Genomic DNA, 27958 nt, shown 5'->3' with positions numbered 1-27958 from the left:
TTGGGCCCCCTTGGGGGTCCTCTGCTGGATCTGTTCCTATTTAGCTAGCTGATCCACAAAGACAAAGAATGAGGAGAATCTCCTGGGCCTTTTCAGGGCCAGGCTTGTAAGTCTGTACATCACATCTGCTCATATTCCATTGTCCATAAATTGTCACAAGATCTCATCTAGATGTGAGAAGAATAAGAGATATCATTTTCCTTTCTGTCCAGGAGAGAAACAGAATGGTTTGGTGAACCCATCACATTGTCCCTGCCTGACAGCATTGCTGACCAAACTGAATTGTAGCCAGTAGGTAGCCACCAGGGGGTCTCTCAAAAAGTTTGTTCATCAACTGATGTACGAAAGGGTGGTTTGGGTGTATAGTAAGCAGTTTATTGCCATCCACGCATGATATATGAGAGCTGAATGAAAACTGTGAGCTATCTGTATATCCATCTCTCAAAGTTACATCTACGTCTGAGTTGTTGCAAAGAGCCAGGGAAAAGTTAAGTTACAATGCCTAGAACTGAGTTTTCACTGTCTGGTGGTTCACACAGTGCAACAACCAGACCAGCGTCGTTGGCATCATCTTGGAACTTGGCAGAGATAAATGATTGGGTTTCACCCCAGACCTACTGAATCAGAAACTCTGGGGATGGGGCCAGCAATTTGTGTTTTAACAAATCCTTCCAGGTGATTCTGATGCAATGAAGTTTGAGAACTGGCAGCACAGACACTGGTTTTCTTTTCTTTTCTTTTTTCTCGAGAAAAGCAATATTCTTTTCAAAGAAAAAGATTCTTTCACAGTCTCCTTTAGTAAACTTTTCTAGTGATGAATGGGTTTCAGCTACTCTGAAATTTCCTATAGGTTGCCAGATTTGATTTTTTTACAGTTTCATCATACTCATTTTGAATTTTCCTTGTAGAGAGAGTGAAACATCTGATTGTCTCTCTTCCTATACTTCTCCATCAATGTCAAGACCATTTGACCATCTGTAAGTCTTTTCTTCTTTAAGCTCACTTAAAACTTTTATGGTATGTGTAGCGGTTTTCACATATGACTCTAAGTGTATTAACTGCTATTTTCTTGTGGATTTTTGTGTGTGAAAATTGAGCATTATAATAATCTCGTTCTTGAGAAAGCTTCCATTGACTTTTATTTCCCATTCAAAAATGGATGTTCATTTCTTCAAAGTACTCTCTCTCAAATAAGAATGTGTATTATGTGATAATATGTCAGGAAAACAAAGATTTGTTTACAACATTCAGAATATTAATTTATCACAATGGCCAACTGTTATCTGAAAATTATCAGCTATACCATCATAACCAATATTTTCTATCAAGAACGTATGAGTGATACTTGCTTTTATGATCATTATTTATATTAGAACATTTTATCTATTAATTTTTTAATTGAAGTATAGTTGATCTACAATGTTGTGTTAGTTTCTGGCGTACAACATCATGATTCAATTATACATACATATGTATATTCTTTTCCATTCTAGGTTATTACAAGATATTGAATGTAGTTCCTTGTGCTACACAGTAAGACCTTGTTGTTTACCTATTTAAAAAATAGTAGTTTGTATCTGCTAATCCCAAACTCCTAATTTATCCCTCTCACCCTTTCCCCTTTGGTAACCATGGTTTGTTTTCTATGTCTGTGAGTCTCTTTCTGTTTTGTAAATGAGTTCATTTGTCTCATTTTTTTAAGATTCCACATGTAAGTGATAACATATGATGTTTGTCTTTCTCTGTCTGACTTATTTCACTTAGTATGATAATCTCTAGGTCCATCCATGTTGCTGCAAATGGCATTATTTCATTCTTTTTTATTGCTGAGTAGTAGTCCATTGTGTGATATATATCATAGCTTCTTTGGCCAATCATCTGTTGATGGACATTTAAGTTGCTTCTGTGTCTTGGCTACTGTAAATAGTGCTGCTGTGAACATTGGGGGTGTGTGTCTCTTTTCAAATTAGAGTTTTCTCCGGATATATGCCCAGGCATGGGATTGCTGCATTATATAGTAACTATTTTTAGTTTTTTAAGGAACCTCCATACTGTTTCCCATAGTGGTTGCACCGAACTACATTCCCAGTAACAGTGTCGGAGGGTTCCCTTTTCTCCTCATCCTCTCCAGCATTTGTTTGTAGACTTTTTAATGATGGCCATTCTGACCAGTGTCAAGTGATATCTCATTATAATTTTGATTTGCATTTCTCTTGTATCAGAAAAAGAAATAAATACTATTGAGGTCAATAACTTGAAAGGTTTTTAACTTGAATGAAAAATAGGACATACAATAAATCATAATTATTTAACCTGATTGAAGATTAAAAGCATTTCTTCTAGACTGGTAGTGAGATCTCCCCTTTCTGCATCCAGTGGAAGAGGAAAAGGAAGAGATAATGATTTTTGTGGATAAATTTATAGACGGCACTTGAACAAACAAAAAAGGATAGAAAAGAAATACAACCACAGAAAGAAGGTGGCTTGGGACACTGGCTTGCGTATAGGGCAGATTCTCTGGGAATACCTTGTCAAAATTTTCACCTAATGCTTTTCTTTAATTTTGTCTGCATCTCAAAACTTACTATCTTCTGAGAGTGAATCAGAATCTGTCCCAGGCCTTCCTTCCTGTTGTACCCCTAGGATTCAGACCCTCGCGAATGAGGAGCCATCTCATAATGTGGACACTCAGGGGAACAGGGACCATGTTTCCCCTGGTCTGATTTGAATTTGGGAGGACTGATTGGCTTAATTTCAGAAGTGTGGTGACCCAGGGACATGGGGGCCATGTCTTCCTGCTTCCTTACCAATCCACTTAGCAGTTTCCTGCCCAGCTCTCTCCTTTTGCTTAGTAGATTTCTGGGTATTTTCGTTTATTAATGTTAAAAAGGCCTTTTCAGATGAATTACTCATTTACACATTCAAATTAGGATTTTCATTTGCCAGCTTAATCACCACTGGCATAATTAACAATGTCAAGTTTTTAAACTATATTGTGACAACATTTAAACTTGTTATGCTTTTGCCTGTGGATGTAATTAAGACAGTGTGTTTGGTATCAGTTTATTCTTAAAAAGCAAAGTAAAAGCAGATGAGGTGTATTTATAGACTCATCAGCCAATGAATGGATGAAAGAGAAAAAGAAATTAATGGGGGAATGTCAGCCAGAATGGAGGAGGGACCCACTGCGAAGTTCATTTCCAGACCAACTATTTGGAATTTATTCCAAAGACAGCTGTCTCTTGAATTACAGTATGGGGGAAAAAATGACATTGTAAGACTATCGGGCCTCAAGTTAAGAAGCAGGCAAAGAGTAACATACTTCAAATAAACTTCTGCAGGCAGGATGGGGGCCCAGGCACAATACTTACAGTCAGAGCCCTACCTGGAGTTATGCCCTCCTACAAAGATTGGGGCTTAGGAAAATCTGGGAAAGAAGGAAAATCTCTAGGAAACGTAGTAGCTTTGGAACTTTGTCCTGGCCACTTGAAAGCTGTTTTGATTTGGAGCCAAAGACCCCATGGGGGGAAGGGGGAGTAGAGAAAAGGGCAGAAGACAAAATTGTAGTATAAAACTCTGACCCAGGGAATTCAGTTTTCAGAACAGACAAAGAAGAAAAATGAATTGCAAAGCTTAAGGGATCTAGATTCATTTCTCTGTGTTTTCTCGTGAGCCTGGGCAGTACATTTCCTTGATTGTGAAATGAAACGCAGAAGTTGTCAGAGATTCTTGGGCAAGTGTCTAACATTAGACACAGGTGAGGCAGAACAAATCTGCATTGTCTTGAGTACATAAAAGGGCAGCATGGTGGAAGGAAATACGGTTGTTTTGGCGTCCTGTTTTTAACCATCAATATTTCAGAGACTAGGAGAAATGACTTTGGTCCAATGAAAGTTCTGTGGTCTGCAGCAGTTCAGCTGGGGTGAGGGGGGAGCCGCAGGGGGAATGGCTTCACCAGTTCTCTTTCCAAAAGAGTCTAAAGGAATGTCTATTAATGACTCAGAAGAAATTTCTTTGGATTTTCACGGGTGAACAATGAAGAGTTCTTCAAAAATTCAGATCGAAAATCCCTTTTTTAGACAATTAAAACATATTAGTAAAAGGTGACTTAATTCAGAAAAAAATGTCTGGGGATTCATGGAGGAATGCTCCTTTTGTTTGTTGTGGACGCTTTTCTCTAGATCCTGACATACCCGAGCTTCCCATCCGTGGTTTTGCTTCTCCATGTGTCCCTGCGGGCTTTTTCTCCTTCTTCCACCTCAGTGAGTTTTATTGATGTATTTTATTGATATGTGTGAACACAGGCTCTTGGTTTTACTCTCTAAAGAGAGAGAAGAAGATGACATTGTCTCTATATAAAAAAGAAAGGGGAGGGAGGGAGAAAGGGAGGAAGGAAGGAAGGAAGGAAGGAAGGAAGGAAGGAAGGGAGAAAAAGAATTAAGGGATAACAAATTCAGTTGTTTCAATCATCTAATCAAATCATTCTCTTTCTGAACAATCTCCTCAGCTGTGGCACATCTGGAAAGACTGAGGAAATGAGTTCACAGAGCTCTGAGCTTTGTTTTTGCTGAATTGATTGTTCTGTCGTATAGATAAGGCCTGTGTGTGTGTGTGTGTGTGTGTGTGTGTGTATATGTATATATATATGTGTGTATATATATAATTTAAATATATATATGCATGAAAGTTGTACATTTAATTCACAAGGCAGTTACCTGACTATCCAGATCATTTTGTAGTTTAAAACAATGCTTCTCAAACCACCTGTGGCAAAGGACCAGTTTGAAAATTTCCAACCAGTCATGACTGATGTTTTTGTGAAATATAACAAAAATGAATTACAAGAAAAATTGAATTAAAAAACACCCCGAATCATGCAAAATGCAAGCCTCTAATATTTAATATTAGATTTAATATGCAAAAAATGACCCATCGAACTGCTCTAAAAGTATCTGAGTGCTTGCTGTCGGTTTCTGTGCTTAACTCATTGTAGTGTGGTGACAGGCAGCTCAGGGACCAGCACTGTCCATCAGGCAGCACCAGTTTAGATGGTCTGTGTGCTGAGGAACAAAAGGAAAAGGAAAATAGTTTCAGTTGTTTACATTCAGAGCCATTAATGTACTCTTGAAATACAGACAGGGAGATCAATTCTGGTATTTTTTAAATAATTTGGTCTCATTGTATAATTAATGTGTTCTTTTCTTTTGAAAGAATATATTTAATTGGCTGTGTACTGCTGATTTACAAAAATCACTGAAGTGTTTGCTTAAGTAAAATAAACTGTAGACATGGAGTATCTCTGGTATCATATGGGTCCTGTTTGTACTCAGACCCTGGAAGAATGAATCTGTTTTGCACTGAAATCATTTTGAGAATGAAACAGTTTCTAAAATCTAAATAAAGGCATGGGATTCTGAAATCCATATGCAACTGATATGATGCACACATTCATGTATGCTGTGTTTTTTTTTTTTTTAACTGCTCTTTCTTTACCCAAATATCATGAATTCATGTGGACTATTGCCTAATCCAGAGTGGACTGAAGTAGTCTTAATACACATATTAGGTTGAAATAGCCAGGAATATTGTGGAGAGCTGAAAAGATTCTGAAGTGAATGGTATGTTTTTCTCTTAAACAATAAGACATTTACCAATTCCCAAAGATCCCAAGTTGCCCTAACGAACTTTCCACACGTAGGCTAATAGAATTTATGTCCATAAAACCAGTGAGTTAAGGAAATAGAAGCCTGAGTCACAAAGACATTCTCTTGCTATAAATTTATTATTTGCAAGAAAGAATTTCTTTTTTAACCAAAAATGCAGAGCAGAACTATCGCATATCATCCCCACACGGACCAAGTGCTGAAAGGACTGTGGCGTTGTGGAAATCGTATTTATTGTTATCATATGTTTTCCTTAGCTGTGGATATCAGAGAGAACCTTTTTGGGAGGGTATCATTTACAATACCCTATTGTTTGACGTTCGACTTTACGATTCTGTTTCAGTAGTAGTTTATTACCATCACATCTTTTTTTTTTCTTTGTAGATTTAAGTTTAGATAAATGTCGCACTCTAGTAATGAGATTTTAAGAATTACTCGGTAATTGAACCATGTGAATTCACTGCTCTCTTAGTCTGGGATATTAAGAAATTACTGAGTAAGTAAATTTTGGGCTGTGAGCATGAAAAGAGTTCACATAAATGTATAATTTAAAAACAGAATTAAAATCCAGTGAGCAGCAGCAAATTGACACCAACTGGCTTTGTTGTGGCCAGTAGAGGAGCTGACTCTCCTAACGCTGAATTAGAGGCCATGGCAGAGTGTCAGAGCTTGGATGGGAGTCTTTGTGGGTCCAGGTGCACTAGGGCTTGAGGTATGACTGTTGACTCTGCACTTTGAACATCTCAGGCTGCTGAAACCTCTTAAAATTTGCCCTATCTAAATTGTTTGCCTCCCATGGGGGACCCTTCCAGTGCCCTGGATGGCAGGAACCAACCAGTTTTGTCAAAACAGATGCATAAATCTGAGGGGCCCTGTGTTCTGAGAGAGGATGCTCCCAGGAGAAGGCCATCATTCTCTCAGTCCCTTGTTAGATCCATTTTTGACTCCAGGGCATGATTTGCCATCTTTGGCCCATTCTGGGTCTCTGTCTTCTGTCCCTGGTGCTTGCTAATATATAGCCCCCAGCTGGATGCTTTTTGAGTGCCAGATTTCCACAGTGATGACATCGGCTGTGTTGGTTTTAGGAACTGTCAGAAATAGTCACTAACGAAGAGAAAGAGAGCAGGGACTAGTTCTGAGGAACTGGTAGGTGATACTGGTTTTGTTGGCCTCATTTTTCCTCTTGCCTCCTGGAAGATACAGCTCTACAGGGTGACCACTGAGAATTGGTTGATGCTCCAGCAGAGTCGAACCTGGAAGGGTGACAGCAAGTTTCGTCACCTTGTCTGCTCTCTGCAGATCCAAGATTAGAGTGTTTTAGGAGGCTTGGAATCAGATTCTATTCTCTGACTCTGCTCTGTTCTCCTAATGGAAACAAGGGGAGAATATGGCTCATTGTTTATGTTCCTAACTTTCTTACAAGGTTTTAAGTGATATCATTTTGGGATCATTTTGAAGAAGACAGGGAAATTCATTTTTTCAAGGCCAGCAGGGCTGGTTACTAAGAGCAGGCCAATGTTAACACATCAGACCCTGCTCTGCTCGGCCAGTGAAGTTTCCAGATGATGAAAAACTTTTCCATGATCAGAGGATAGCGGTTGAGGGGAGATGGGTTACTAGATTAGGAAGATGGTTATGCTAACAATGACTGATTGGTTCATAAAATTTTTATTGAAACTCCACTTTGTGAAAGGCTTTCTGCCAGGTACTGAGGAGTAGTATATTTTCATTGCATTGTGAAACCTTTAAAGTAGTTTTTGTTATTTTATTTTATTAGGATTTATAAGTTGGTGTCTAGGGAACTTGATCAAAGAACTCAATAGAATTTCCTCCAGTGGGCAAAATCTTGATCTCATGATTTACGGTCTCTGTCTGTCTCTTTCTGTTTTCTCTCTCACACCCACCTACCCACACACACTTCTCCTTCTAAATATTTATTGAGGTTGCAGTGGGAGGGACAATAACACAGCTAGACCATGATTTGAGTGAATTTTGAACTATTATTTGTGAGGCCTCTTCCATTCATGTCCAAAGAAGCAGAAATAATTTGACCTAGACTTTGTTGAAGTAGCATTTCAAGGTGGAAAATATTGGTTACTCATTTCAGAAGAAGTATTAAGTAACACATTGTGTTTTATTGCTGAGGTGTGTAAGATATAGAATTGTAGAAGTCCAGAGAAGGAAATGACTTGAAGGGAAGCTCTCCATGGAAACCGATCAAGCTGTGAATAAGAAGAGTGCTTAGCGGCTTCTGGTGAAGCCACATCACTGGAAAGGTTTATCACTTAAAAGTGTTAGCACGTGGAATGCTATAATTCTGTGGTAACTACAGCCAACAACTCCTAGGTTTTCTATACAACTACACAAATGTTTTCTTTTAGTGTGGTATTTAATATACTCTGTCATAATTCTGAAGATTTTTCTCATGCCTCCGCATCTGAAACAATTCAATGCTATCTTTATTTGAAGTCTCTCCTGCTTAGCGAGCTGGCTCTTGGTGACGTATCACATACAGTGGCTTCTGTGATGTGGTTTGCTGATCACGGCAAGATGAATGAAGATCACAGTCACATTAAGTCGGGGACTATAGTCAGACTTAAACCATTATCGCTGAGGTGTATGGCTGTTGATTTATCAACGTCTTCATTTTTAAGAATGAAATCTTCTCAAGGTTGTCGTACACTTTCTGGATGTATCAAATGAAATATAATGTTATACTCTCAGAACTTCGTAATAAGAATGTATTGCTTTGAGGTTGGAATAAAATGACAAGCTCTATTTGGCATCTCTATATTAAAAGGGTCATGAAGAGATTCATGGTTGTTGGCAGCTGGTCAAATTTCTTTGATGTCCATTGCTTTTTTTCCACTAGAATTCTGCATTTGTCACTCCCTGAATGAGTTACCCACACATTTATGTACATAAATTATGGTGCCTTTATTACATCACTTCCAACCTATCTGGATAAAAGGATGGTGGGATTTTTTTTTCCCTGTGTGCAGTTTCCATTTTGGTGGCATTTCTGCTTCTTAATAAATTCCAGACAAAGCAAATACCCAAAGCCTTTTTTTTTTTTTTTTTTTTTTTTTATGTATTTCAGCTTTCTGTTTTCAGTCTCACTTTGTTTGGGAGATGTCTTGCTAGGAGGTTACTTAGATTTAAGAATATGTGGAGAGCTATTTGCAAACATGGGAGTCTGGAGATTCATATAATCCCATTGTGTATTGCGTTTCCTTTCTTTTTTTCACATGGTGTTTCAATTTTTAATAACTGGGATGTGATATTTAATAACTTCCTGACTTATTTTGATTATTTACCTAATAGTTTCAACTTTGATCTCTTTCTAAACTGTTATCAGAAGGATGTGAAAAAAATTCCAAAATAAACTCTGACAGGTGTGAAAGGTGCCTCCTCGATTCATGTGGTTTTCTGGTCTTCAAAGACAGGCCAACTTTTTACCTACGCCACTTCCCCAGCTAAAATGTGTATGTGCCCTCAAGTGGTCTCAGCCCACACTCACTTTTCTGTTACTTCTTTTCTTCATTTCTCTGCTTTTAGGTGCAGAAGTTGGCTTTTTCTGTTACTTAAAACCAATGTCTCAAGGATGAGTGTTTATATATTTTTATTTTGCTTTTTCTGGTGTTTTAATACTAACACCACTGGATAAATGTTCCCGAGATAGATAAAATTCCAACAAATACTATGTCAATAAAATCAGTTTATTGATTTTGCTTAAACAACACACAAAACAGGAAACACATTAATATCTAAACCTGCAGTCTCTCAAAGTAGAAAATATAAAATTGTTATATTTATCATGTTGCAGATTTAGTAATATAATTCTACTAGATTTACTGAGAAACCACTCTACCCTCTGCAAAGATGTGTATACCAGTATAACTCAGTTTTCCTGCTCAATGGGTTAGATCCCCAGGTTCATGGGAATCCACAGAGAAATATCAGAGCATTTCATTTCTGGTCAGCAGTTTTTGACTGCTGACCCCTATGCTTTTCACTCCCTTGGATTTGTGTTCACTGGTTGCATTGCTCTCTGGTGGAGATGCTCAGGAACATATTCAGGCACTGGCAGTGGGTGGGGTTTGCAGAGAGGTGTGGAGAGAATAAAAGCCCCTAATCTAACAGGCAGGCAATTATCTGATAATTGACCGTGATGTAGGCAATGAAGCTGATTCCAATGTTAAACTTATCTAAGAGAAATCGCTTGAGAGATCATTGCATACCTATTAGAATGGCTATTATCAAAGAGACGAGAGACAAGTGTAGGTAAGGATGTGGAGAAGAGAAAAATCTTGTACACTGTTGAGGGGAATGTAAATTGGAGCAGCCACTATGGAGACCAGTGTGGATGTTCCTCAAAAAATTCAAAATAGAACTACAATATGATCCAGCAACTCCACTCCTGGGTATTTATGTGAAGAAAAAGAAATTACTAACCCTAAAAGCAGATGTGTGTTTAACAAATTGGCAGGAAAAAAAAAAAGTCCCAGAACCACATGGTGTATACAAGGGTTGAGGAAACATGTCCATGTTTTTGTGTTTTGTTAACTGGCAGTGATTCCCCACATTTAAAATGTTTACCTGTTGATCCAGCAATTTCTTGGAATTTACTCTACAAATTAACTTACACATGTGTGGAAGTATAATACATATTTCTCTGCAAACTTGTTTTTAATTACAGAAGACCTGAATAGCCACCCAAGATATGTCCCTTTGCGAGTCCTCCAAACAGTTTGATACCATTCTTGCAGAAAATAAAGACACAGAGCATACATACACACACGTCCCTGAATAATACAAGATAATGTCTAGAAGGACACACAAATGAAGAAATGAGGTAATGAAAGAGTCACTTTTTTTTAAAATTTTATTCCTTCTATAAGACTTAAAAAAATTTTTTTAATTTATTGAGTTATAGTCAGTTTACAATGTTGTGTCAATTTCCAGCATAGAGCACAATTTTTCAGTCATACGTGAACATACATATATTCATCGTCACATTCTTTCTCACCGTGAGCTACTGCAAGGTCTTGTGTATATTTCCCTGTGCTATACTTGTATAGCAAGTATAAACTTGTTTATCTCTTCTATATATACCTGTCAGTATCTACAAATTTCAGACTCCCAGTCTGTCCCTTCCCACCCCACTCCCCTCTGGGACCCACAAATTTGTATTCTCTGTAAGACTGCTTAAAGATTTGTATTACATAAAACTTTTTCAAAAAAGATAAATTTAAAATATGCAGGGGAAAACTCTGAAATAATATTCAGCATATTGTTGCTAGTGGTGAACTTTAGAAAACTCCACTGGAATCCAGAGAAACATTTTCCTAGTATTTTTTAATTTGAATTTTAATAATTGTAGATTGGAGATATGATTAGAAACAATATACTGAAATAAAATTTTAAGAATAGCTAAAGGTTAAAAATGACATTTAAGAAGAAAATAAATACTATATTTGTATATCTTGAAGATTTTTAAAGAAAACAATTTAAATTCTTATTAGGAAAAAAGCTATCTACACTCCTGTATTCATTGTAGCATTATTTACAAAAACCAAGACACAGAAACAACCTAACTATCTGTCACTGGATGAACGGATAAAGAAAATGTGATACACACACACACACACACACACATATATACAGTGGAATATTACTCAGCCATAAAAAAGAAAGACATCCTGACATTTATGACAACATGGATGGACCTTGAGGGCAGTATGCTTAGTGAAATAAGTCAAACAGACAGAAAAAGACAAATACTGTGTGGAATCTAAGAAAAATTATATGTGGAATCTAAAAAGAACCAAACTGACTCATAGATAACAGAGAACAGTTTGGTGATTGTCAGAGGCAGAGGATCAGGGAGGGGTGGGCAAAGTGAATGAAGGTTGTCAAAAGGTACAAACTTCCAGTTATAAGTATGATATACAGCTTGACGATTCTAGTTAACAATACTATATTTTATTTTTATTATTGTTATTTTTTACACTATGCTGATTTTTAATTTTCTTCTTTATGCTTATGGTAGTTTTATTTTAAATTGAAATATAGTTGATTTATAATGTTTTGTTAGTTTCAGGTAGCAATACTGTATTTTATATTTGAAAGTCACTAAGAAAGTAGATCTTAGAAGTTCTCATTTCACACACACACACAAATTTATAACTGTACGGTATAGCCTTTAAACTTACTGTGGTGATCATTTTGCAGTTTATATGTATGTCAAATCATTATGTTATACACCTAAAACTTATATAATGCTGTATGTATATCACAATTTAAAAATCACTTAACATAAAACAAAAACAGCAACAAAATAAGTCAACAAACAAACGAAATCTTCCTCAGTCCTGAGGACTAATTAAAGGATGGTTATTTGCAGATAGTTTTTGTTTTACCCAAGTTCCTTCTTAATCTTTTTTTCTTTGTTGTTGCTGTTTAAGTCAATAATCTTTTCTATTGCATTAAAAAGTAGTTCACTCAATAAAACTGGAGAAAAAAAAAAGCAAAAAATAAAACAGATTAAAATCTCAAAAAAATTTCACTTAAAAAGTTAAATTTTAGAACAGAGTTTTGGTAGATGTACTTCGTGTGTCTTCTGCAACTTGTGAACTGCTATTCCTACGTTTTGTGGTGACATTTTTCCTATCCCATTACATAAGAAACTGCGTTTTCTTAGTTCTAAAGGTCAAAGTCTAGTGTCTTTTTGTACATAGATTGATTTAAACATTATGCTTGGAGCCAAGCAGAATGAAGAAAGCTCATTTCTAAAAGGAGTTTTAGATTTTTCTATCATTTTAGAATTCATTCAATTAATTCCAAATATTTACTGAGCACCCACTACAAGTCAGACATTGTTCTAGGCACTGTCAGCACATACATTTTCAGATGATTAAAAAAAAATGTTTTCCATAATCAGAAGACAGTAGTTGGGAGGGTTACTAGATTGTGGAGGTAATGGTCATAGTAACAGTGACTATTCGGTTCAAAAAATAATTACTGAATATCTGTTTGCAAGAGGCCCTCTGCCGGGTGCTATGCAGTGAGTAGTACCTCTGCACGGCATTTTTAACTCTTGACACTATTTTTATTATTTAATTTTGTTAGCATTTACAACTCAAAGTCTAGGGAACTTGGTCAAAGAACACAACAGAACTCCCCTAGTGGGCGCAAGATCAGACTGATGCTCTTCTCTCTCTCTCTGCCCCAACACTTTTTCACACTTACACACCCGCACACTCCACACTCCCCATCCTGTCCCCATCTGGCAGAGTATAAAACAGTGAACCATCCCTGCCTTCTCAGAGTTTGCATAATAGTGGGGAGAGACAGATAACACACCAAAACGAGCCTGTCAGTTAACTATTATGTTGGAGGGTGGTAAGTGCTATGAGGGAAAATAAAGCAAGGAAATGCAATGAGCCACGGGGGAGAGGGCGTTTTATGATTTTAAATAGAAGTGGTCAGAAAGGGTCTCACTGGGAAGGGACGTTTGAGCAAAGCCCTGAAGGAGGAAGGGAGAGAGGCATGCGGATCCCTGCGGAGGAGCGTCTGGAGCACGAGGACCAAGGGGGACAGCTGGGTGGCTGTCCAAAGTGGGAGAGGGAGCCCAGCAGGGGCTGAGTCAGAGGGGAAAGTGAGGTGGGCCGCCGGGGAGCATCCGTGGACCTGTCCGCCTGGGCGCCGTGACACAGTGCCAGCGGCTGGGAGCCTTAAGCAACAGAAACTGACTTCCTCCCAGTTCTGGAGGCTGGAAGTCCACAATCACGGTGCTGCCTGGGGTGATTTCTGGTGAGACCTCTCTTCCTGGTTTGCCGGTGACGACCTTCTTGCTGTGACTCCTCATAGCCTTTCCTCTGTGCGCCCTGGGGTGAGAGAGATCTCTGGTGTCTCTTCCTCTGCTTATGAGGACACCAGTCTATCAGATTAGGGCTCACCCTACTAACCTCTTGTAGCCTTAATTACCTCCTTAAAGGACCTATCTCCAAATAAATTTACATTGGGAGTCAGGGCGTCAATGTATACATTTCGGTGGGACACAGTTCTACCCATGACAATCCACAATCTCGGGTATTTGTCAGAGTGAGGTGGGCAGTGGAGAGATGTGATCAGACTTTCTTTTCGAAAGGATCACTTTGGTTGCTGAGAAGCTGGGAACCCAGTTAGAAGGCTGCCACATAAAATGGGGAGAGATGGTGATGGTGGTGAACTACTGTGCAGGTGAATTTGAGAATACTCTGGATGTGGCCTTTGTCATTCCGTTGAGCTCTTCCATGTACCTCTGGATTCCTTTGTACATCAGCGTCTCTGATACAGGACACCGCTGTGTCTTAATCTGTTGTGAAGCATTTCGGGAATTTCATATTAATCAAAATAAATATTAACGTTAGTCAGAGTATCAAAGCTAACTAATGAAACTTTAAAATTCAGAATAAAACATTTTGCTTTATTCTTAGTAGGATGACACTTTCACCTATTTGCGATCTAATAAGTTATGTTGGGTAGAAGGAACAAACAGGTTTAAAAAAATAGCGTAACTGGGGGAAGCCTATAAGAGTGTGTTTTGGCTGAAAAATCTGCTTTCCTCTGGTTTTCACATGGCTGCCTTTTTTTTTTTTTTTTTAATCATTAAGGTCTCAGCTCAAGATTCTTCTCCTCTGAGAGGCCTTCCCAGTGTACTGAGTCTAAGGTATTTCCTGCTGTCACTTTCCATCCCGTCCTGCTGCTTTATTTTCTGCATGGCATGCTCTGATACTTTCTTGTTTGTTAGTTCTTCACAGTCTGCCTGCCCCTCCTAAGAGCTGCACTCCAGGAAACAAAGTCTTTGTCTTATCCATCACTGTATCCCCGCATCTAGAACACTGCCTGACGCGTAGTAAGCACTCAATAAATATTTGTTAAATGAATGAAAGGATAAAAGAAAAACATGAAGACACAGTTATGTAGCTCACTAAGACTTACAGACTGTGTACGGGGAAAGAAATCCCTTCTGTGTAGTGCAGTGTTGAAGGCTGACAGGGGACCACACAGTAGACAAAGGGCTGGGCAGATTTCAGGGCTAGAAGGTTTGTATTTTTGATGGTTTATGTGCAGATCTGGGAGTCAAGAGATTGGGGGTTCACATCTGCTCTATCTCCAACTCGCTGAGTGACTTCGGTACAAATCATGAACTTCCGCAAGCGTTAGTTTCTCCATCTGTGCGGCGTTACTGGCTAGTTTAAACATTTAGAAACCTTCATTGGCAAACATGACTCTATTTATGCTCTTTCAGGAGGTTGAAGTGCTTTGTGGAAGCAAGCCCTGTTTTCCCCTTTGCTTCTCAGTTCCACCTCCTCGGCAGGCAAGGTGATTAATTGCCCTGGATTCCTCTTCGGCTCCCTTTCCCAGCCTCTTCCAAATAGTGTCCTCATTTAGTGAGGCTGCATGACTTGGATGGGAAGGGCAAGGACCAGGTCACCTTAAGATGTGCCATGGGTTGTCATTTCCAGACTTTATTCCTCTTTATTTGCCTCCCTCGGCTGGATAGATCCACCAGCTCTCCACCACCCAAGCTCAGTACCATAGGGAGGCTGGTAACTTTGACTCATCTCCCATGTAATTGAGTACAGAAATTAAGTCTTTTTTTTTAAATTGAAGTTTAGTCGGTTTACAATGTTGTGTTAATTTCTAGTGTGCAGCATAGTGATTCAGTTATACATATTCCTTTTCATATTCTTTTTCATTATAGGCTACGACAAGGCATAGAATATAGTTCCCTGTGCTATACAGTAGAACTTTGCTGTTTATCTATTTTATATATAGTAGTTAGTATCTGCAAGTCCCAAACTCCCAATTTATCCCTCCACTCTCCCCTTTCCCCCTTGGAAGCCACAGGTTTGCTTTCTATGTGAGTCTGTTTCTGTTTTGTAAATAGGTTCATTCTGTCATTTTTTTAGATTCCACATATAAGTGATATCATATGGTATTTTTCTTTCCCTTTCTGGCTTTCTTCACTTAGTATGGCAATCTCTAGATCCATCCATGTTGCTGCAAATGACATTATTTTACTCTTTTTTTTGTGGCTGGGTAGTATTTCATTGTGTGTATATATATACACCACAGCTTCTTTATCTGTTGATGGACATTTAGATTCCTTCCATTATCTTGGCTGTTGTAAATAGTGCTGCTATGAACATTGGGGTGCATGTATCTTTTCAAATTAGAGTTCCCTCTAGGTGTATGCCCAGGAGTGGGATTGCTGGATCATAGAGTAAGTCTATTTTCAGTTTTTTAAGGAAACTCCATACTCTTTTCCATAATGGCTGCACCAAATTACACTCCCACCAACAGTATAGGAGGGTTCCCTTTTCTCCACATGGAGAAAAGTCGTTTGTGGACTTTTGAATGATGGCCATTCTGACTGGTGTGAGGTGATACCTCGTTGTAGTTCTGATTTGCATTTCTCTGAGAAAGAAAATGATAGTGATACTGAGCATTTTTTCATATGCCTATTGGCCATTCGTATGTTTTCATTGGGGAAATGTTTGTTTCAGTCTTCTGCCCGTTTTGGGATTGGGTGGTTTTTTTTTTTCTTTGTTTTTGAGTTGTATGAGCTGTTTTGCATATTCTGGAAATTAAGCCCTTGTCAGTTGCATCATTTGCATATATTCAGAAATTAAAGTCTTGAGCCCAGATGCAAGAGGCTGTCCATGCATCCATCATCCATTTATTCTTTCCGCCAGCCAGACCTGCTCTGCAGTAGGAGGCTTTGGTTCTGTGAACAGCCAATGAGTGACCTCCTTCTTGACTTCAGGGCATTATCACCTCCTAAGAATCAAGCTTCTCTCTACATATGGCTCTGCCTTCTGTCCCCTGGCCCTGTCTGACTCAGAAGCAGGATAAATATTGGGCATTACAGTAAAGGGCATATACTTTGGACTCATCCAGACTTGGGTTAACATTCCCAACCGTGCTACCCAACTCTGTGAGCTTGGGCAAGTGACTTAACCTCTCTGAGCCTCAGTTTTCTCTTCTGTCAAATGAAGATGAGGAGGGGTGGTAAGAATTAAGTGATATGAGGTGGGCCAAGAATTCAGTATAGAGCCCGGCATGTGATTCTGGGAGTCACTATTCTCAAGGGCTGGTGTCCTCTTCACCAAGTCTAGGGAACCTACCTGAGAATACTGTGCTCACTCACAGTTCCCAGGGTTGTTACTGGAGGCTTACATTTTTGGGCTTAAAAAAGTTGATCTCCACCTTTTTGAGACCTCTCATTTGTACAGTTAGATAATCAAATGATTTTACCTTCAACATTATCTGCTCATCAGCTCACCTCTGATGGGTGGTGTTGTTAGTGCTCAGAAATGTTTCACTTCATCCTTTGAACAACAATCCTGAAAAAACACAGTGTTCTATCTAATGCCATATCTACATAGACAAAATCAAGAGAAGTTCATGTAGTGTCCTGGGGAATAAGATTGTAGAGACAGCCAAGCTGGACGATTTTAATTGGATTATAACATGTTAATATTTTATAGACAACTGAACTTTTCTTAAAATGTTTGATAATAGCAATATTTTTAAAAAATGATCTTAGTCTGAAACTGACCTGATCTAATCTTTCCACACAGTGAATGGTGTATTGACTTCTCACACAGCCCAGATTGATGAAATATTTGCTTTGTCCCATGGATGGAATTTGTTTCCTCTAAAAAGGGAAATATCTCAATAGGGGCATTTGTTATACATTTTCCAACTTATCAAGTGGTGTGGCAGGTTTTCTGGTTTTAAGTTCTAACTTATCCTACAGGTTAGAGTAGTGGAGGGAGGCAGAATCTGTTGGTGTTAAGAAGTCAGCGTCAGCACTAGAAGAAAAAGAAAGCAAGAAATAGAACAATGGAAGCATTGTAAGAAATATTTATAAGTCAGATGTTACAGAGAAAAACCCCAAACCAAAACCTATTTCAAAAAATGTTGGAGGAAATGGTGTATCTTTTTATGTGCTTAAGAAAACAGTTAAAAAGAACTTCACAGCATTGGATCTATTAAGTACATTTATTCCAGTGATTTCCCAGATATTTCCAAGTTCCATTTAAAACAGAAGTCTCCTATCAAGCAATCCTTTGAAATTATTTACTCTTTTATGGTTGTAAAGTATGGAAACGTAATACTTTTAATGGAAACCCTAATAAACGGCACATGCTACAAAGTGTCTACTGATGTGCTTTATAGGTTGGGATTCTTACGTCACACAAACTTGCCAGTCTGTGTTTCTGATCCCAATAAATGCCCCAGTGATGTGGAAGAGGATGACTGGAAGGGCAAGGCCATGCAAGAATGGCCTGGGCCGTTCATACTCACCAGAAATGTATGGTAGCCGGTCCTTCTGACGGGAAGCACACCAGCCAATAGGCAGAAACAGAATTATTTGGATTAAGAACCATGTTTTGTTTGAGGGATGGTGACTTGGTGGGCACCATTACTTGAGAAAGGTTTTTCTTACATTCAATATAAAGGAATGTTTTGTAAAAACCTGGTTGTGAATCCCCGGAATAAAATAGTATGTAATATTTTTAGCACATATTTAATTGGCAACAGAAAAATTAAAACCACTTGACTTATATTGTTAAAATGGTACTCTGGTTAAAATCAACTCCTAATCAAGAAAATTTAATGCACCTCACCAAATGCATATTTTCATACAAAATAAATATGTTTTAAAGTTATATATCCTTAATTTTATGCTGAAATAGTCCTAGGAGTTCACAGATGGATTTTCTCCCCCCCTGGCAAATTATTTTTCATTGAAATATTTTCAAAGCATTCTCACTTGGGTATGCTTCGATTTAACAATTCAGACAGTCTACATTAAGTAATAATTGATTTATTGACATTTGATGGATTCATACTTGCGTTCCTTGGTTTAAAAATCTTGTTAAAATGTTGTTTATAATCTGTGGGTATATATTTCAAATAACTGTCATTAAATTTAAAATAACTGTCATTAAATAGAGATAATTAAATTTCATAGAGTAGTTACTCTGTATTTAAATACCAATGGATGATTAGAAGCAGATTTATTGAGGGTTTAATTATGGCTGGACAGATTCATGCCTTTCCAGCAAATATATTCATTTTATTTTTTTTTTGTTTATTTTTCTATTTTAAAGTAAATGGTTAGTAGGCATTTAAATTGGTAGTGGATCAAAGGCTAAAGCCTCAATTAATAAGTATTCAAAATATATAGAATACATTTTACTGCTTGAGACAATTCAAGACTGTACATGAATTCTTTGTGAACCGGGTAATGTCTACCTTTTTGCAGAAAGACTCAGAGAAGCCCAGAAAGAATGGCTATTAGGAGCAGAGGATCAGGAATTTACTTGATTTTATTCATATTTGCCACTTGGTAAAACATTTGTCTAGCCTCTTTTAAAATGTCTTTGATGCTGTAGGTAAAATATCAAAGACTGATGCTTTAAACAACATTGTTCAGAAACGTCAGTTCGATACATTCAGACTATCATGTTTTAGTTTTGTTTTTATTTTGAAATAACAGGAGATATCTCCCCAGCTATCTGGAGAGGTTGGTTTCTATTCATGGGCCTTCAGCCCACCCTATCCCAAGTTTAAAACATTTTGTTAGGTCTCTTTGATCTGTTTGACTTCTGCTTCATGGAAAAATGCTCATAAACCTTCAGAGAAAGGCTTTCTTTACTTTTAGCTTTATTCAAGAATTATAAACAGTGCACAGATCTATAGCAAAATGATTTTAAGAGCACTTAGAACCCTCATGCTAACGTATTTGCTCCCTAGCAAAAAAATAAAATAAAATAAAAATAAAGCTTATTTGGTAAAAAGAAGTTTGAAAAGTTCAACTTGGCTTCATGAAAAATAACTCCACATTTAAGTGGCTGAAAGTATTGCATTTCATTTTTTTTTTAAATATTAAGATCTCTTGAGCAACAATCTTTTCAAAGATGTTATGCACAAGGATTGGCATGACGTTTGAAATGGCTTCAAGAGTCCTGTTACTCTGGACATGCTGGCAAACACTTCACAGATGTGCTGTCTCATTCAGCTGCGTCAAGAGAGAATGCAAAATCTGCCCCAGCAAACTGTGGCAGTGCTTTGGTGAGATAGGCTGGAAGCCGTAAGGGTGAGTGCACCCGATTCCCTCTAAGCCATCCTTACTCCAGCCGTATTGTAGCTTCTCCACAAATTACAGGATCTACCAGCTGAGCTCTAAATTCTTTGATGTGGGATAACAATTGTAGTTACAAAAAAAAAAAAAGTTAGAAATCTTTGCCATTTGGCATTTTGCAATTCTTAAAATATCTTCAAGTTAGAAAGTGAAAAAGGATTAAGGGTTGTTTCTGCTACTGTTTTTTAAAAATGGAATCTTCTAAAACCCTCCAGGACATGCACAATGAAGTTTCCTAGGCAGAATTGGCATCATTTTATCTGGAAAATCACTTGATTTCATGTCAAAATTCAGATTTCAGCTTCTCTTGAAAAATCAGATCTGTTCACATTGACACGTCCTCCAGCAACATCAGCTGGAAATGGTGGTGGTTGCACATTTTATAGAGACAGTTTAAATTTTGATAATTTTCCCCACTCTTTAACCGTGACACTGGGCTACTTGTCTCATTTACTCATGGACCTCCGTGATAATTTTCCCCACTCTTTAACCATGACACTGGGCTACTTGTCTCATTTACTCATAGACCTCCGTTGGCCTTTGGGTCTGTGACTCCTGTAGCGTAAGATTACTCTGAAATATCAACAATGTTACTGGTGTATAGCCTTGCCCCAAAGGCACCAGAACACCTGATAAATTGCTGGCATTATCAATTCAATCAACTGGTTTGGCTTTTTCACTCTGCAAAATCAGCTGGCTGAGTTGACTGATAAATTCTGGATCTTGCAGCGGGACAAGGTGGGTGAAGCGAGCATGCAAGAGTTAATCTGTGAACCTGGACTGGAAAGGGCATAAGATACCCCAAGCTGAAGTGGGTTTTCAGCCTCAGGCTCTCTCCTCTCACCTGGCAGTTGGACTCCCTGACCCTGTCCTTTTTCAGCTAGAAAGTCTAAAGGGTTGCATTTTCTCCAAGTGTCCCCTTTGACCACTGGCTTGTCCCACCATGGCTCGAAGGCCTGGTTAAATTCCCAAAGCTTTTGGCCTTCCTTGCTTCCCGTTGGCTGTGTCTGCCTTATCTCAGATTTTCATCTTTGTCTAGCACTGGCCTGGTAATCATACTCCAACTCCGACTTTCTCTCCTGGCCTGGCAGTTTGGAGTTGTGTATTTTTGACCTTGAATAGTAGCTGGATCCTGTTAATCCAACCATAAGAGTACAGCACATGAGACTCAAGACCCTCGACTTACAGTTGAACTGATTTGAACTGGTCAACTTAGCATGAGGCTGGGAAAATTATTTAACTTTTGTGTCTCAGGTTGCATTTTCCTCCCTTCTTCATGGAGTTGTGGGGACAGCCGTAATGGTGCTTGTAAAGTCGTTAGAAAAATGCTCATGAAGTCAAGTTAGTACAACAAAAATAATTTTTACTAAATTTTTGTTAAGTTATATCTAAAAATAATTACTTAGGTATATCACACAAAAAATCCAGCCTTCACATACAAAAATCAAATAGTTATGAAACCCAGAACAAAGAGTCAAAACTGAAGCAAGTATAGAAAATGATGACCATTAATGTGAAATAATTAAACAACTTCTGGAATGGGGGTCCGTATTATTTTAGATAACACTTTTATCTGTATCCCCCTCCATAATTTTTTTCTTTAAAAATAGTGTAGTTTAGGTACAGCAAAATTTACCATTTTTAGTGTGAAGTTGTATGAGTTGTGTCAAGTGAATACAGTCATGTAACTCCAGCATATTAAAAATATAGAACAGTTCCATCACACCAGAAAATTTTTATGTGCCTCTTTGTGGTCAAATTCTCCCTTCAACCTCAGTTTCTGGAAATCAGTGACAACCAGTATAAAATATCTGGGCTCCCTAACCATTTGCAGATATCATCTGGCCCTCTTCAGGCTGCCCTGTGGGATTAGAATTACTAGCACAAGAAAATGCTCATATTGCTGTAAGTAATAAAGTTCTTTTCTCTGACCCAGGAATCTTGTCCCCTCTGCCAGTATCCATAAACTGGAGCAGGCTAACTTGTTAATTTGCAAGTAGGGTCAAATTTCAGACCCTTTTTATGGCTCTTGACCAGTTTATTTCTTCCTTTCCCATCCATATGCATTTTATTTCTTTTTCTTTTATTTTTTTGCCTTATTGCATTGGCTAGGATGTCTAATATGATGTTAAATAGGAGTGATAGAAGGGGACATCCTTGCCTTGTTCCCAGTCTTAGGAGGAAAACATCCAATTTCTTACCATTAATTGTGATATAAGCTATAAGTTTTTGGTAGATGCCCTGTGTTAGGTTATAGATGTTGCCTGTTATTCCTAGTTTTCTCAGTTTTTGTTGAGGATCTTTTTCATCTTTGTTCAAGAGAAATATTGGTCTGTACTTTTCTTACAACATCTTCATCTGGTTTTGGTATAGAAAAAAATGCCTGCTTCATTAAATGAGTTGGAAATTTTTCCCATCCCTTCTATATTCTGGAAGAGTTTGTACAAAGCTGTTATTATTTCTTTCTTAAACATTTGATAAAACTTGCCATGAAGTCATCTGGGCCTGGAATTTTCCTTTTTGGAAGGCTTTTAATTAGAAATTCAATTTCTTTAAACGATACAGGACTAGTTACCTATTTCTTCCTGAGGGAGCTTCTTAAGGGAGCTTAAAGTCGCTGTCTGATAGTTCTAACATCTCTTTATTATTTGAATGTGATTCTCTTGATTGTTTTGTCTCTTAATAGTGTACAGGTTTTATTTGCTGCTCTGTGTGTCTTGCAGTTTTTGGTTGAAAGCTGGATATTTTATGTAGAGGAATGTAGACTGAAGTAAACAGTGTGCCTTGTAATAGGCATGCCTCCTATTTTTGCCAGTGTGAGATTGTCAACCTAGACAGTAGGGCTGGATTTGGGTTATCTTCTTGCTATGGTTGCCCTCATTGTACCACGAGCGTCAGCTGGTAGCATTACCTTGTGTTTAGGATGGGGAGCGGTTTGCCGGAATGTTTTTCTCAATGTCTATTTCATTCTCAGCTTTAAATCTTCCTTTTACGCCTGTGCTTAATGGTGTTTGTCTTTCTGTCCACAGATACGGGACTCTATAATGAGTAAGAAAAATAATAACACCAGACAAGTAATAAATAGTTTAAACTCCTATTTATCTTTAACTGTAACACAAGAATAAGATGCTATCCAGGTTAAAACGCAATGCGTTTAAAATAAGACCAAATAACAAATGTCTGTTATTTATTTATTTATTTATTTATTTATTTATTTATTTATTTATTTATTTATTTATTTATACATCACTCACCAAAGAAGTTGTTTTGCTTTGGTTATTCTAAAATTTGTACTTAGTCTTATTAGTCTCTCGACATATTTATTTCCCCAAGGCCCTCAAGCATATTAATTCCTTCTTAATCCTGGAATAATTTTTCTGAATTAAAAGTGTTTAGCCATTTGTAAAAAGAAGAATGACCCCCTCCCATAATTTGGTTCCAATATGGAGGAACACCAAGAGGATATGAAAAGGTTTATTATTTACCCAACAGAGGCTTTTCTGGGGAGAGCAGGGTAGAGACACCAAGCAGGTCTGAAAATGTCTCGAGAGAGCAAAGAAAGAAGACTAGGTTGGGTGTTTAGGGGCAGGTCCAGGCTGAGGGTTTCTGTGCCTGAGTGGGGACTTGTGTAGTTTGTACTCCCATCAGTGCCAAAGGAGAGGACACCCAGGCTTTCTTATCAGCTTGCCCAGACGTGGGGCAAAGGGAAAGAGAGAGAGGCGAGGCTTACAAGCTGTCAGCAGGCTGGCCAAAAAACAAAGTCAGAATCCTTATTAAAGTAGTATATCCTTGGGAAGTCACACTGAAGATGATTTTCCAGCTATTTGGACCTCTTGAGAGCTGGGTGGGAAAGTTGTAGGAAGAGAGAGGAAGAGAGACTAGAGAAGAAAAGAACAAATTATCTTGCACAATCTTTTGCTAGTATTAGTTACTTATTCTAGTTCTCAATAAAATTCAGACTTAATATTTTTGCCTGCTGCTCCTTCATGACCATGCCCCTTCCTGCTTCCTCAGTCTCCTCATTCACTAGCTTTGGCCCCACTGGTCTTTTATTTATTATTTTTTGTGTGTTTTACAATTATGAAATATTTATTATACACAAAAAAGTCTTATGCTTTTTACACACATAAAATTTAAAAATATGTTCACATACCCATTCCTTAGATTTAAAATAAACAGTTAGTTCTCATTGTCCACAGTAGTTATGCTCTATAATGTTCCTGGAAACACTAAGTTAATGAGTATCAAACCATTGCTCTTAGGTGAAATATAGGGTAACGTTCCTGTGATCCTCTGGTTACATTTTTATCAGCCAATCAGTGCATCACCTGTCTTATGTGTTTCTGTTTAAAGACATCTTATTTAATGTATGTTGTTGATTCACTAACATTGAACTCACAGCAACGGCACTGTAACTCATGCCTGATTGGGGCTTATATAACACCTGTGTTGTCAGATTTCTTAATCTTTGCCAAATTACTTAGCATAAAATGCTATCTCACTTTTGTTTAATCCTAATTACCAGGGAAGTGGAACAGTCTATGTGGTTACTTGCCATTTGGTTTCCTTTCTTTGTGAATGGCTTGTTCAGATCGTTGCCCATCTTTCTATTTTATGGTCTTTTTCTTATTAATTTATAGATTTTTAAAATGTGCATTCTTGTACTAATGTTTTCTTAACTATGTCATCAACATCTTCCAGTAGTGTGTCTTTGCATTTTATTTAGCTGATCTTTGTCATATAGAAGAATTCAATTGCTTTCATGAGTTAAATTTTGTGTTTTATTTAAGAAATTCTTTTACTACAGGGTCATAAAGACATTCTTATATTTCTTGATACTCTCCACATTGTCTTCTCATAATTTTAAACTTTTGCATTTCATAGTTAGGCTTTTTATTAACCTGGAGTTCATTTTTATATGTGGAATTCATTTTTAAAAATAAAGGTAATCAGTTTTCTTGCCTCATTAGACAGCCCATTCTTTCCCCACAATTTTTTTGTTAATATGGAGTGCTTCATAAATTTGCATGTCGTTGTTGTGCAGGGGCCATGCTATCTGCTCTGTATTGTTCCAATCTTAGTATATGTGCTGCAGCAGCGAACACTTTCCCCCACTGTTTACTATGTTACTTTCATGGGCCCCTTGGCACCAGAAGTACATATACTGAGTACCCAGTATGTGAATGTCTATTTTGGGGTTTTCTATCCTGTTCCGCTAGTCCATCTATTTGTCCTCCAGCTAATATCACTCTGTTTTAGGACCAAAGCTTCATAATACATCTTGATATTTGGGAGGACAAGATGTCCCCCTCTGTATTTTTATTTTTCAAAATTGTCTTGCTTGCTCTTGGTCCTTTATCCTTCCATATGAATTTTAGGATTAGCTTGTCAAATTTAGTCAAAAACCTGTTAAAATAGGGAATTACAATAAATTTATAGATTAATTTAGGAAAAATTAATATTCTTACAATATTCTTTCCATTTATTAACGTTTTATACGTCCCCATTGATTGGTTTTATGTCCTTGAACACATTTTTATATTTTCCTTAAGATATTTTACATCTTTGGTTAAGCTTATTATCTGCCTTATATCTTTTTGCTGCCACTGTGAATGGGGTCTTACCTTTGGTTACATTTTCTAAATGGCTGTTTATTAGGTATAATGAAGCTACTATTTTAAAATATTACTTCTATATCCAGCAACTTTGATGAGCTGTCGTTAATTTTATTGAACCAATTATGAATTATCTTTAGCTTTCTCTGTAGAGAACCATATCATTGGCCAATATTGACTTTTCCAGTCTTCTCTCTCTCTCTCCCTGTTCTGGATTTCTGTCCTGAATAGAAGTGGTAATAGTGAGCATCCTTCCTCTGTCCCTGACTTTAGAGGTAATGAGCCTGTGATGTTGTACACCTGAAACTAATATAATGTTATACGTCAATTACATCTCAATTAAAAAAAGGGCATGCTTCTAATGTTTCACGTTTAGTATGATGTTTGTTTTAGATTGTTGGCGGGTACCTATATCAGATTAAGAACATTTTATTCTGCATTTACAGTTTTTTTTTCTTTCTTCCTTTTTGTTCTCCTCCTCCCTTTTCTCTCTTTTTCTTTCTCTCTTCCTTCCCTCTTTCTCTTCTCTACTTTCTTTTGTAAAAAATTAATGAATAAATGTTACATTTTACCAGAAGTTTGTGCGATTATGTTCATAGCTATGCTTAGCATATAATGCCTCTCATGATATACTGCCCATGTGGAGTTTTAATATCAGCATTTTTAGTTTCATAAAAGGAATTGGGGAGCTTCTCCTTATTTTTAGTCTTCAGAACTGGTGTTATATGGTCTTTGAAGGTTTGGTGACATCTGATCCAGTAATATATATATATATATATATATATACACACACACACACACACATATATATACACACACACAGACACACGCATACACACACACTAGATTAAACATATATCTAATAAAGTCGATGTTAAATATTAAATTAATATAATTAATATTAATATGCTATATTAATATAAAAATGTGATTTTGTAGAATTAAATCAATATTAATGATATATTAATATATAAATTATTAATTTACTGTATTTCTTATATTAAGTGAATATAAATTAAAATTTTGATATTGCATATCTCCCTTTCACCTTCCAGTTGAGGCAGCAGCTGTATCGCAGCTACCCTAGTAATTGCTCCAGTTTTCCATTTAGGAACCTCTTGAGCTGATCTTTCTTCTCTGGGAGCTTAAACACTTTCAAGTGATCTCAATGTGTTATGAAACACAGGCCCAGCCTCCTGACCGAGTCTCAGAGGAGCTCTCTCCTTAGCTTCTCCTGTCTCTCCCGTGCTCCCTGGGGTGACCTGGAAATCACTTTACTCTGGGGTTAGGACCTTATTTCAAATATTGAGAGCACGAGGCCCTGTGTGAAAACAAGCTTGTACACCTTTCCAATTGAATCTTCCCATTCTCAGTGGTCCCTGAACAAACCTCACCCATAGCCAGAACTCAAGGGAAGTTAGTTCTGGTTTTAATAAAGCACTGTCAAACAGTATCACGAGCCCTTAATCCATGCCAGGATAAGACAGCAGAGAAGATGTCAAGTGCTCGGTCATCTGCCATTTGAAGTCTCCTCGTATATGTTTTTAGGCCACGGTAAGGCTATTAATAGAAGAGGCCTGCGTGGACACGGCCAGGCCTTCTCTTCCTTCTGTGAGATCTGGATCTAACTGTGAGATCCCTGATCGGCTTAAGTGCCCTTTCTTCCAACTGGGGACCTGACAACTTTTTTTTTTACCGTCTAGATATGAAGCCACCATGGACAGCACAAGCTCAGAACCCCTACACTGGATCCTCTTTGCATCAAACAGGAAGTAATGACCTTAACAGGCCATTGAAGAGGATGGGTCCCTTGATCCTTCATTTTCACTTCTTTTCTTTTCTTTCTTCTTCCTTTTTTTTTTTTGTAATTTTCATTTCTGAGCTTTATTCTCTCTTCAGTTCTACCTTTATTCTCTGAAATCAGTATTGCCTAGAAATTCTTCCTACCACAATTATGCTTTCCCAGAAACTCTGGAGCTGGCAGGCAAAAGCCATCCCAGCCCACACCCAGGCCCTGCATGCCACCATCCTTACTCACAGCTCCTGTGGGTTTTTCCAAGACAGAGAAGATTCAAAACACACTCTTTGAGGCAAAATGGCCCCAGGAGGAGATTCGTGCTAACATAACAAAGTCTGACAAGGAGTACAACTCATTCCGACCCCTCACCCATATCAGGATGCCTGTTTGAGAAGAATTGCCAAGTATTAAATAAAAAAAGCACACAACTTCATTCTTGTGGTTTTTGTACCCCTATTTCAGGCAGGCTTGGACAAATTCTACTAATTCTATTGCTAAGTGATGGCTCCAGAGGCATTTCCAGCTACTTGAGGGAGAAAAGAGATGGGGAGGTAGTGGGGAGGGGGTTAGATAAGCCTGGTGGGCTCCAGAGAGGCCACCCAAGCTCCTGAGGGCAGCTGCCGCCTCATGCCTTACAAACCTTTTGAAACTTTGCTCCTATTGAGGTAGAGTTTGG

At 37.8% G+C, this 27958-nt stretch overlaps 1 long non-coding RNA gene and 1 other non-coding gene across 3 annotated transcripts; one reads left to right on the top strand and one right to left on the bottom strand.

The window, feature by feature from the left end:
• Positions 1 to 167: 167 nt before the first annotated feature.
• LOC141579404 (uncharacterized) lies at positions 168 to 27715 on the top strand. Of its 2 annotated transcripts, none has more exons than XR_012510655.1 (2): positions 168 to 977; positions 27188 to 27715. It is a non-coding gene; the product is annotated as an uncharacterized LOC141579404 (long non-coding RNA). The 2 variants fall into 2 exon arrangements; XR_012510656.1 differs by lacking the exon at positions 168 to 977 and adding an exon at positions 11531 to 14376.
• Positions 24869 to 24974, bottom strand: LOC123612987 (U6 spliceosomal RNA). Its single transcript, XR_006720314.1, has one exon. It is a non-coding gene; the product is annotated as a U6 spliceosomal RNA (small nuclear RNA).
• Positions 27716 to 27958: the final 243 nt, after the last annotated feature.

This window comes from Camelus bactrianus, chromosome 12 (assembly GCF_048773025.1).
Source record: "Camelus bactrianus isolate YW-2024 breed Bactrian camel chromosome 12, ASM4877302v1, whole genome shotgun sequence".
Taxonomy (NCBI): Eukaryota; Metazoa; Chordata; class Mammalia; order Artiodactyla; family Camelidae; genus Camelus; species Camelus bactrianus.
This window is presented reverse-complemented; position numbering and strand designations above follow the sequence as displayed.